At 37.8% G+C, this 13,036-nt stretch overlaps 1 long non-coding RNA gene across 1 annotated transcript in view; it reads right to left on the reverse strand.

Moving 5' to 3' along the window:
• Positions 1 to 253: 253 nt before the first annotated feature.
• LOC125616552 overlaps positions 254 to 13,036 on the reverse strand; it is an 89,447-nt gene continuing 76,664 nt past the window's right edge. Inside the window, exon 3 of the long non-coding RNA XR_007347208.1 lies at positions 254 to 445. This is a non-coding gene — a long non-coding RNA (uncharacterized LOC125616552). The remainder of the gene's footprint in view (positions 446 to 13,036) is intronic.

Below are 13,036 nucleotides of genomic sequence, written 5' to 3' on the forward strand. Positions count from 1 at the left end.
TCTAGTAGACCAGGCAATTGTGTTATAGATAGCAGGGCATATGGGAGATAGCCTCTGTGATTGCTCTGCTACTCTTCACAAATCTGCATGTTCTGAGATGGCATGGGAGTGACCTTTGTTGAGGCTTCTCCTAGGTGTGGTGTTCACAGTCTTTGTGTTATTTCTCCCTGTGTTTCTGTAAGAGCTGATGCCCATGTGTGGGTCTTCAGCTACAGCCTATTTCTACTTGGGACCTAGTTTTTGGCTTGGGGATTTTGCTTCTGCTATTATTTATGTTAAAGTATGATTTTGAGAACTGTAACCTAAGTGGTATCTAAAGTTTAAGTGGTATCTAATGATAATGTGAAGAGTAACATATTTTATCTCTTACCTGGGTTTCAAGTGTAGCTCAGAATCAGAGACCATCTATTCTGCAAACTTCCAGAGTCACACTAAATACCTGGCACTTCACAAAAATGAATAAATAAATAACAGTGATATAGGCAGCAATTAATATACAGCAGTAAAATAAATACTGATTTTTATTTTTTAAAAAGATTAAAAGATTATTTCAAGAAAGAGAGATTCTGAAAAAAAATATAGCAAAAATCCTCAAAATGAAGGAATCAATAAACCAAATTAAGAATTTAATGGAAAACATCACCAACAAACTAGATCACTTGGAAGACAGAGTTTCAGGAAATGAATACAAAATATATAATCTTGAAAACAAGATAGGGAGGAACTACACTAGAAGAATAGTCAAAGGAGAAAATAATTCAAAGTAAAAATCAGAAATAAAGCAAAATGACAGGAAATAAAAACAATTTCTCAGTAATAATATTGAATGTAAATGGCCTAAACTCATCAATCAAATGCCATAGACTGGCATATTGGATTAAAAAACAAGACCAAACAATATGTAGTCTTCAAGAGACTCCCTTCAGAGGCAAAGACATCTGCAGACTGAAGGTTAAAAGATCAGGAAAAAACATATCATCCATATAGATCTCATAAATAAGCAGGGTTTTCTATCCTCGTATCAAATAAAGTGGGCTTCAAGCCAAAGTTAATCAGAAAGAACAAAGAAGGCCATTTTATACTACTTATGGAACTATATATCAACGAAACATAACAATCATAAATATTTGTGCCCCAAACAATGGAGTATCTCTGTACATCAAAACAAACAAACAAAAAATTCACCTCAATTTCAAGAATCAAATTGACCACAACACAGAAAAACTGAGTAAATTTAACATGGCTCTGTCACCACTAGAAAGATCCTACAAACACAAACTAAATAAAGAAAGTATAGAACTAAAAAAGCACAATGGATAATTTAGACCTAACACACATATATAGAGTATTTCATCAATCAATGACTGAATACACTTTCTTCTCAGTAGCACATGGTTACTTCTCTAATATAGAGTATGTTATGTAAGCTATCACATACGTTGGCATACGATTGTAATATTGCTTTAATATATTTTCAGCATCTGATAGTTCCCTTTCCATTAATATTAATTTTTGTGTTCTTGCTTTCTTCTTGATTAGATTGTTTGATTTTTATCACCTTTTCGCTACATTATTTTCTATTTCACATATTTCTGCTCCTACTCTTACTTTTTCCTTCCGACTACCTAATTTGAAAATAATTTGATTGTTTATCTAGCTTCTTTCTGTTAACAAGTACTTTAAACTATAAACGTTCATCTGAGTACTGTTTTATCCCAGAGATTCTGATATTTTAAACTTTTATTATCAATTAGTTAAAAGTACTGTTTACTTACTTTTCTTGTGCTTTCTTCTTTGACCTGTGAGATAGTTGTAAGTGTGCCATTTAATTTTGAAGTAGTTGAGATGTGGGGGTGGGGTTCTATATATCTTAAGGTGATTGATTTCTAACGTTAAAAACCATCAGGAAACACAGCCTGCATGATTTAAAATTTTAAAAGAAGCATAATGGAAATACTTTTTATATTGATTGTACCGGTTACATACATGTCAAAACTGACCAAACTGCATACTTCAAATATGTGCATTTTATTGTACTTCAACTTTACTTTCATAAAGCTAAGGGGGAAAAATGAAATAATTGTCTCCACTGAGGTGGTTGAAACTGTGGACAAGAATGGGTATTTACTACTTATGTCAATCTGCAATTTTTTATGTTTTCTCTTAGGCTATGCAACCTGTAGAAAGAGCAAGGGTCGAGAGTTATCAAACCCTTCTTTATTCTGCTGCCAGCTGGAGTGAGCTGAGGCTGAATCTGGTTGAAATGACTCTCAGCTTCTCCATTCACCAATGCAATATAGAATGTAAGGGTAAGTACCATCTACTGAAGTGTTCTCCAGACAATTAGACAAATTCCCAGTGTGAGGCTGAATTAAAGTTCTAAATGGAAAGTTCTAGCAGCTGGTGTCTAGCTCTGATCAGAACTTTGTTACGTGAAGTCTACTCCAGAGAGATTTAGATCAACATGCCCCTACTGCTGAACTGATGCTCAGCTCTGCTGGGCATCTGCATCTCAGGCAGCCAAGAGAATCATATTCTTAAGGTAAGGTAACCAACTCCTTGGTGGAGGGGGCATGGCTATCATATGCACTCCACCACCCATGATTATGACTTTCCAAGGCTCAATTCACGAATGTAAGCATGCCCACCTGTTTGGTTTTTCTGACCTTCTTCAGCTTGTCAGGGGAGACAGCAGACTCAAAGGGAAACTGAGGTGTATCCCCTCCACCATGTAGCTGACTTAAATACCCCTGGATACAATCTTCTCTGTGCCTGTATCATTGGTGTTCCCCCAGGGCCATCCTAGGCTCCATGGTAGGTATCATCAAGGACAGCAAAGAAATATTTGTGGTGATCTCCATGGTTCCCCATGATTATTATTCCTAAACCACACAGAATACCACAATTTGTAAGCCACTTAGGAACTTCAGCTTGTGTCTACATTACCATAATACATAATGTTATAATAATTATTTCATGCCCTTATTGTGTCTTTGCTATAGAGTACTTTCCTTAGCATAAATTCATTGGAATAGAATGTGTGATTCAATGTATTAATGTGAGCTTTTTAACTCACATTAACCACAATTTCTTGATTGACAAGATAGATATAAAAAATACACAAACACAATAAAAAGACCTTGGGTTGGTCAGTCCTATTGCTTAATGAAAATGACTTCAAATACCTTTTAATATGTTACACTCAACTCAGGGAACATAATTCCTTCCAGATATGAAACATTACCTTTGCCAGAGGCATCCTGCTTTTATGACCTTCACTTTTTTAAGATGCAGTCTGGAGTAGTTGGTATTTATTTTTGTAGATTTGATTAGTCATTGTTGTTGACAGGGATGTTCCTTCAGAATTCAGATCATTCTCAAAATCACGGTGCATTTGCATCTACTATTGGGAAACTCATGCATCAAGAATGCTATGGAAAGCCACTGACAAGTAATAGAGATAGTTGTGAACTTTGCTCTAGGAAATAGGATGTTTGGCAACTGTGAATGCAAATTAAAGTTGATGGAGAGACATTTTTTTCAGCTCTCTTGAAAAAAGCGTCTTGAGACATGCTTATTGTCCAAAACCACATAATTTTGAATATGTTTATCAATTACCACTATTTGATATCTCTGAATTTGGTTAGTGAAATCAAGCAATAGGAGTGATTAGTTAGTTACTGAAACACTAGATTGAGGCTTATGTGGAGAAGCACAATGAAGAATGAAATAAATGGAAGTAATTGTTTTTTTATATGTTTACTATAGATTTTTAAATCTCAGCAACAAATTTTTAATTATTAAAGAGAACTTCTATAGTGTTACAGCAACAGATTTCTCAAATAATCCGTCCTCATATCTTTGTCTTGGAAGACCTGTCCTACTTAAGTTATTATTGATTTACCTTGTCCTTTTTATTCACAGCATGTTCCCTGAGAGTGCAGAGTTTACCTTTATTTCTTTTGTGTGTGTGTGTGTGTGTGTGCGCATGTGTGTGTGTCTTATATGTACCTTAGCAAGAGAGCACTATAGGAAAAATTATCAAATGAATGAGAAGTTGGCTTTTATGAGTGGTTTATATCCAGTCCTTTGGATTTCATGGCCTATAATTTCCAAATGAGTTTGGTAACACTTGGGATAATAATCTTTATTTTTTCAAAGTTAAAAATAAAAGAAAATGCCTAGTAAAAACTTATACTTTTGGTATAATCCTTCTGGACCCAAATCCTTGCTGAATACAAGTATGCACTGAATAGAAATGTAAGAATGACCTAAAATCAATGTAAAATGAATAAAAACAAGCATATTCTGTACAGGAAGTATAAAAGTTGGACAAAAGAATGTCATGGGATGAGTTAGCCATTGTTCTCAGCTTTTAGTCTGATGGAAGACTGAATCAATGCTACTTAGGGTAGCCAGTACTCTAATTAGAAAATATTCAGTGTTTATAACAAGGTGACATAATTCAGGGAAATAAAAACAATTGAAAAGTGATTGCATAAAGAATTTTTGGAAATAACCCAGCCAAAAAGAGAAAACCCCAAATATTAGTGATATCCATGCCATGTTTGTGTGAGGCAGACACAAAGCAACATGTACAAAGAGGAAAGAACTGAACAGAGGTATTGAAATAACTTTACTGCATAAGTTTATACACATAATGAAGAAAAAAGACAGGGAAAAATAGGATAAAGCTAGATAAATAGAATTTATAAAATCTGAAGAAAAGAAAACAAATTGAAAAGATTGAAAATAAAATGTTAGATTCTCAGGAAGCTATGGATCCCTATGAAATGATCTAATGTATGTGTAATTGGAGGTAAACAAAGTCAGGAGATAGAGAATGGGATAGAATGTTTTTTAAAAAACATGCTTTTCTTTTTAATTAAAGTGTATTTCGTGGACAAATTTGTGTGTTCCAGGATAACATTTCCACACATGCATATATTGTGCATTGATCTTGCTCATCCTCCTTCCCCCACCCCAATCCTTTCTCAGTCCCTAATAGCCCCTCTTCTACTTTGAGATTATCTATTATTGACAGATCTATTTTAGTTTCTATGTGGAAACCATAAAGTATATCACAAGTTATAATCCACTTCAGGTAATATCCACATTATTATCATTAATATTGCTATAGCAATATAATGCATGATTTTACTTTTAGTATTAAAGACTATTTTATTAAAATTTGCTCCATTTTTTCAAAGCCGTACCATGATCATGCATGTGACATCCAAAAAAGTTGGCAAAATAGCTTCTGGAAGTGACAAGCAAGGACAGTGAGGGTATGGCATAGGAGGTTAATATTCCAGGGGCACTAGCTTTCCTATACACCAGTAATGAATGGAATAATTTGAAGTTAAAAGCAGATTGCTATTTATTTAATTGGCAACACGATAAATGAAGTATCTATAAATTTAACCAATAGGCGTAAGATCTACATGAGAAACACTACAAAACTCTGATAAAAGATATCAAAGAACTGAAAAAATAGAGAGGTTTTTCATCTTCATGGATAAGAAGACTCCATATTATCAAGATGCTGTTTCTTCCCAATTTGACCTTTAGATAAATCTAAAGAGTTAATGCTATTCCAATCAAAATTTCAGCAATTAGTTTTGTTAATACGAATGAATTTATTCTAAACCTTGAATGGAGACACATACAAAAGGTCTAAAAATAGCCAACTCAGCATTGAATAAGAGGAGAGTCAGGAGACTAATGCCGTTCAGTTTTAAGACTGCTATAGAGTCACAGTAATCAAGACAAAGTGATCATGGCAAAAGATTTGTCAAATAGGAGGAAAAAAAACAGAGCAGAGAGCTCCCAAATAGAGCCACATAAACATATCCAAATGATCTTTGACAAAGGAGCAATACAATGAAGCAAAGATTTTTTTTTTTAAACAAATGGTGCTGGAACAACTGGACATCCACATCCCTCCACCTCTAAAACAAACAAACAACAACAACAATTAAAAAAAAAAAAAACAGAATCTAGATAAGTTGTACAATCTTCACATAAATTAACTCAATTTATGTTACTCTCTGTCTTACACATACAATCAGAGACCTAAGTGTAAAAAGCAAAACTGTAATATCCTAGAAGATAACACAGGAAAAACCAAGATGACCTTGCTTAGGGCAATAATTTTCTATATGCAATAGTGGCATGATTCATGAGAGAAGTAATTAATAAGCTGACCTTCACATGACTGATAGCCTGGAATTCTATAAAATTAAAAGTGTCTTCTTTGTAAAAGGCAAATGTCTCTACAAAAAGACAGAATATACAAATTACTAGCAATATGTAAGTTTAGGAGCAGAGCAATTATAACTTTAGACGTTAAACTCTGAATACACATACTTCTGTCATGGAAGGCGTAACCACACCTAACAATTTCTTCAGTTTACTATTCCATTCAGAGAAGACCTGTTTGAATTTAATTTTGTGTCCCAAATGTGTGACCCTGGACTAGCAGTGTTAGCATTATCCAGGAACATTTTAGAAATTTAAATTATAAGACATGCCTTCAGATCTACCAAATCAGAAACTAGGGATTGGGATCAGCTATTAGTGTCTTAAAACCCTCTAGGCAATGCTGGTGCTTGCTAATATTTAAAAACTTCTCTTTCTAGGCTGGGTGGTGTGGCTCATGCCTGTAATCTCAGTGGCTCAGGAATCAAAGCCAGCCTTAGCAATTTAGCAAGGCTATCAGCAATTTAGTGAAATCCTGTCTCAAAATTTTAAAAATTCAATTAAATTAAAAGACCTGGGGGTGAGGCTCAGTGGTCAAGCACCCCTGGGTTCAATCCCTAGTACAAAAAAAAAAAAATCTGAGGATGTACTGCTGCTGCATTCATTCAACCAAGATGTTATTTGAGTGCCACATAGTGTATACGTTATCCAGGAACTGTCCCAAACTGACCTAAGTAGAAAAGGAGGAGGAGATGATGATAAAAAGAAAGGAAAAGGAGAAAGATATAATGTATTTGAAGTTTACATCTGGGTAATTAAGACAGAAACCAGTAGACCTCAGCAAGAATAACTGAAGAAAAAGAATCTCAGAGAAACTGTTTTAAATGGATGCTATTTCAGCTTCCTGCAGTGCAAGTGTGACTTTACTGGAGCCAGAATGCTAGAACACAGTCCACTAGTAGTAGAGAGAGGAGGGGTTGGCACTATGACTGACAGTCCCAGTAAGTCCTTACCTAGTGGCAGTTCTAGGGAGATGCATGATATAGCAGGTCAGACATTCCATTTCCACCCTGGGAAGGCAGCCTGACATAGTGGAAGGCACCTGACTTTGACACTGAACGTGTCTGGATTTGAATCTCAACTCTCTGCTGATTAGCATTGATACCTTGGAGAAATTATTGAACCTTCCTGAGAATCAGTTGCAATATAAGCTGGTTGAATGAGGATTAGAGAAAATGTCAATAAAGGGCCTGGCACATAGTAGGTAATAACTATCATTGGGCACAACCACCAATCTTTGAATCATCAAGTATTGTTTTTACTTCCCACAGATTCTGGGAGGGTTCCTTGGATACCACTTATGTATTCCCTGTGTGTTTCCCAAGGGTACCCTAGAGATCAGAACAGGTCTATACCCTTCCTAACATGTTCTAAACTTCCAGAGATTAAATTCAGTTGTAGAGGAATTATCTGAAGGTGGGGGAAAGTAGCCTTTGAAATAAAGTCATTAGGAGCTCTCTGTTGTATTCCAGCAAAGGGAGTGAGTCACCACTTCCCTGCCAGCATGTTTCTCATGCCAACAGAAAAAGCAAGGTTAAGCAACTACCTGCTCTTGCTTTATTCTCCGTGGCCCTAACCTGCTGCCATAGCAGTGACTTGTGAAATGCTGAAAAATGCAATGGTTGAATGACCTAATTCAGGTCTGGTGCTTCAAGCGGGGAACATGTATGGGCCTCTCTGTCTTACACATACACTCAGAGCCCTAGAGCAACCGGCAGCGATTTTGAAACAGGTCCTGGTGGAAATGAATCCAGGGCCCTACACCTACACATTACATAACTTGAGGTTAAAGAAACAAAGCCTTGTGGATGGGTGTGCCTGACATGCCAGCCAGAAAGATATACACAAGATACCTGGAGCCCTACCCCATCCTTACTAAGCAGAAAAGTTCAACCAGAAACAACCTCTTTGTCATGGGTGGCTAGAACAGTCTTTTCTGAGGATGGTCATGTGAGAGGAGGGAAGAAGTGCTTGACATCTGTGAGAATTCAGGCTGTGTGTGTGTTAAGGTCATCTCTACCTTTAGTGTGGTTTCCGTTTCTTGAGCCGAGTGTGATGAGGCAGTAATTCTCAAATCAGAGAAGAAGAAACTGAGGCTTGGGAAAATAGAATAAAATCACTAGCAAATAAATGGCAGTGACCAGCACGAGACTAAGATGAGTGTGGCCCAGAGGTTCACGTTCCATTTCCGCCCCTCCCTGGCTGTAGGGAAGAATCATAGCCTACATCAGTGTGTGGCCCCATCCCAGTGGGGAAGTAAAGTGAAATGAGATTATTCACATCCCACCAGAGTGAATTCCACTTCTGCAAGTGTTTCTGCAGTAGAAAAAGATAGACATCATCCTAGTAGCCAAAACTTGGAAGGGGCTATGTATTTGATATAAAAAGAAAAATATTCAATCTTCCTGAGCTTGCTTTCATTTTTCCACAGGATTCTCAATAAGAAAGAGAAAAAAGACTCAAAAGACAAAAGCCTTTTCTATCGCCCAGAAACTATAATTTTTTTCCTACTATTTATTTTTCAATCTTGGCATTGTACTGATCATGAAAAGATAGTCTGACCAATGCTTCTGAAACCCACTGCATCACTGTTCAATTAAAGGGTTTTACAAATGGGTAATTCACAGTTTGAAATAATACATTTCTCCCTGCATTGGCACGTGCATTTATTCACTTACACACAGTAAGTATTGACTGATAGATTGTTATATGCCAGGAATTGTACTTGTTGAGGACATTGCAGAGATAATTAAGACCTAGACCTATTCTTAAGGAGCTCTTAGTCTAGCAGTGAAAATAGTAAGACCTGAGAAATGACAGAGAGATATGCAGGAACTCAGCATGTGGGCTCCTCAGAAGCGGGCATCCAAGGATTCCAAGGAGCAGCACCTGTACTAGAGCCAGAGGCAGGGAGGGGCAGCTGCTGAGGCCAAGGCAGGACAGGGCAGCACTTCGAGCAGAGGGATCACCAAGAACAGAGGCAAAGAGTCATGGAACAGTTTCAGCCTTCTGGAGAAAAGCAAGCAATCCAGAAAGTTGGACTGTGAAGCTCAAGGAAGAGATAAGAGAGGAAGTTGGCGAAATTAAAAAGCTAGATCAGGAAAAGGATTAAAGACCTGCATGGCAAGCATGTTGTGGTGAGCATGGATCTTGATTTGGATTCTAAAACTGTATTCACTCTACGAAACGAATTCTTTAATCTATCAGATCCCTGACCTTCAGAGATAATTGAAAACTGGAAAGAATTGAAGAACTTTTTAATTTCCTTCTGACAGAGCATGCTAAATCATATCTTTTGAAACATATCTTTTATGGTGATCCTTCTGTAGGAAAAATCCATAACTTTTACCATAAAATAACCTTGAATAATCTCTTCGTATATGGCTAAAGTTAAATTAGACACTTCCAAAGATCACTGTTCCCTTGCCCATCTATTCATCCGTCCATTTAAACACCTTTGGAGTCTACTTGTGTGCCACAATTTAGCTTCTCCTTTTATCGCCTGTCTCTTCCGACCAGTGCACTGCTTCAGAGCATGTGTCTTTAGAGAATAAGCCGCCATGTAAAAGCCCAAAGACTCTGGATCCACCATGCTATGGAGACCATATGGAGTGATAGCACAGAGACAGAGAAAGGTGTCCAGGGAGTCCCAGATGTTTCAGCCCCCATTTTCTGAGTGTTCTCAGTCTAGGCACTTGACCAAAATTCTTGGGTCATGACCATAGCACCTGTCACCATCTGACTACTATCTCATAAAAATCCCAAGTCTGGAAAGTCCAGACATAATGCTTCCAAATACTTGACCCTCAGAAACTGGGAGATAATAGATGATGATGATTGTTTAACACACTTAAGTAATTTGAGATGCAGAAATCAGTGATACAGATCATGAATGGTATTTTGAGTGGAAAAACCAAATGATGCTAATACTGCTTCTTACAAGGTCTCCAACTCTGTGTTTTTGTTGTACTTGTTCTTCTTCCCTCCATTTATCCAATCTTGCCTATGCCCGAAGGTTAATTTAGATTCCAACTTCTCAATGAATCATTCTCTGATCATCTCAGACCACAATATCTCTGTAATGGGAAAGACAGTAGAATTGGACATAGCTTTCCTATGTTTGTATATGACTACATAACCATTGGAATGCCATATCTTGTACAATAACAAGAACGTGAAGTTATACTCCATGTATGAAGTATATATGATTTGTCAAAATACATTCTACTGTCATGTATAACTAAAAAAAAAATTCTAGCCTGGCTCCTCTGAATCCTTTTGGATGAGGCCTCAATTTTGGTCTATGAAGATATGAATGAAACACTTATAAGTTTCTAACACCTTAAGGATCTATCATCTGTGCATGACCCGGGCATCCATTAAAGTGCACATCTGGGGGAAAGAACAAACCAGGAATGTATGCATTTATGTACCTGCCTGAAAAAAAGAATCTTGAGGAACTTGTAAAGGAGACACCTACCAGGGCCTTTCCCAGATCTACTGAATCAGGATCCATCATGGTAGGCACCAAGAACCTTTACTGGCTTGGCATCAGTTGGTGAGTTGGTTTGGACCCGCTTTCAGAAACAATTCAGCTGAATCACAAATCTGAGCAAAGGATTGCTCATTGCCCCATAATACTCTCATTGCAATGAATCCTTAAAACTTTGAAGAGTAGAACCCTGTCCTTTTGTTCATTCACTTAATGACAATTTATTGGGCACTTTGTGTTTGCTGGCTATTATACTGGGTACCGGCAACATGGAGATGAGTAAGCACTGGGATTTATCTCCAAGAGATCTCAGGCAGTCGCTGCAGGGCAGAAGAGTGGGCAATGACTCAGGGAGGCCGCTGGAAGTGAGATGAAGCAGCATGCTCAGCTGGTGCTAAAAAATCTCTGAGGCTTTTATAAGCACAGTCACCCCTGCAAACAGGTAGGACCAGGTTGAGAAGGCTGCCTGTCATCTGCTTGCCTTCCTTCTACCCGTTCCTGTTCCTGCATCAACTCTTCCCCCACTTCAAGGCTTTCCTTTGTATTTATCATAAGCCAATTTTACACACACAAAACCATCTTCAGGGAGGGGCTAACAATATATTCTCTGAAGTCTCTACTTTCCAAAGGATCACCTTACCCACAGCAAAGTCAACACTGACAAATGATTTTTCAACCACATACTAAGTATGTATTATAGTCTAGGTTGCTGTGCTAATTTTTCCCCATTCTTTGCTCAGAGTAACTCCTGAAGATAATTGCTAATATTTTACCCTCTTGTCCACCCATCTCCTCTGTTCCTGTTACACTTTCCCCTATCTTACTTGGTATATTTATCTTACTCAGTATCCCCGGGGGCACATGCATCTGCACCTCTCCTGGATCCAACTAATCCAGTCACCCACTGCTAGAGGAAACTTTTTTCAACATTACTTTTAAACTCAAAGTGTTATTTTCCTTTTGCTACTACAAAAAAAAAAAAATCGCCATAAGCTTAGTGGCTTAAAATAACACAAATTTATGTCCAAAATGGGTCATAACGAGCCAAAGTTGAAATGGCTATAGGGCTGCATCCTTTCTGAGGCCCTGAGGAAGAAGCTAATCCCTTGCCTCCTCCAGCTTCTAGAAGTTATCTGCTTTCCTTGGCTCATAGCCCCTTTTTTACAACATCAAAGCCAGCAGTATAATATTCTCTCTTTGTTTGGACATCCTGTTTCCCTTTTTTAAGGACTCTCTTGATTACACTGGGCCCCCATTGATAATCTCTCCATTTTATGATCCTTCATTTATTCACATAGGCAAAGTCACTTTTGTCCTGTGTTTAAAATTTTTTAAAAAAATGTGAGGGAATTAAGATGGAGGCCTCTTTGAGGTGCCATGAACCTGCCTATTACTCGAGTGTTTCCTGGGAGTGGGCAACATTGTTGTCTCTAAGTTCTCCTTTCTGCTGTTACCGAGCACATTTCATTCAAGAACCAGAGAAGAGGAAGCCAGTGTCCATACCCAAAATTCCAGATCTTCTACCAGAGTAATACGGAATTTAATAGTAGAGAGAAGTCATTCGTCTATAAATGACTTTCATTAGTCTTATCAATAATGTGGTCCCACTAACTCACTCTGCCCCCAAAGTACAGCTTTACTTAACAACTATGACAGTCCCTCAGATTAAACTTCCTTCCTCCATACAATTTTGTGAGTTTCCTCTTCTCTCATGCTCCATCTTGTGGTATTTATCTTTCTAGACCATGAGGCCCATCCACGTCCTCAACCTTTGTGTCTCTTTGCCGACACATAACTGGTTGCTTCCTACAACACCCTGTTCACTATAATCATCTGATGCAGGATCCTCGTTGACTTTCATCCCACCTCTTCTAGATCATGTCTCACGTTCCATCCTTTACCTTTTCAACCACTGTTTTGCTTGTTCTTTTCTTTGATGTTCAATGGCAACCACTCTACCCATGGTTGAATTTCCCCTGCCTCTCTGGGTGCATCCACACAGACAGTTGTGAGAATAAATGACACAATAAATGTGCCATTTTTTTCTCACAACTGTGTAGACAGGTGATGTTACCAGCTCAAGATCACCAACCATAATTCGTTCCCCAACTTGACTCCTTGACCTGGCAATAGCTCTCCACTTGGCACCTTTCCCTTCACATTTTAGTGCTCTTATTCCTTTAGCATACCTCAGGGGTCAGATTGTCTCCTTACACAGCCATGCCTAAAACTGCCAGCTCCAGACACAACCAACACCTCCTGCTGTCAATTCTAAGAGTCACT

This window comes from Marmota marmota, unplaced genomic scaffold, assembly GCF_001458135.2.
Source record: "Marmota marmota marmota unplaced genomic scaffold, marMar, whole genome shotgun sequence".
Taxonomy (NCBI): Eukaryota; Metazoa; Chordata; class Mammalia; order Rodentia; family Sciuridae; genus Marmota; species Marmota marmota.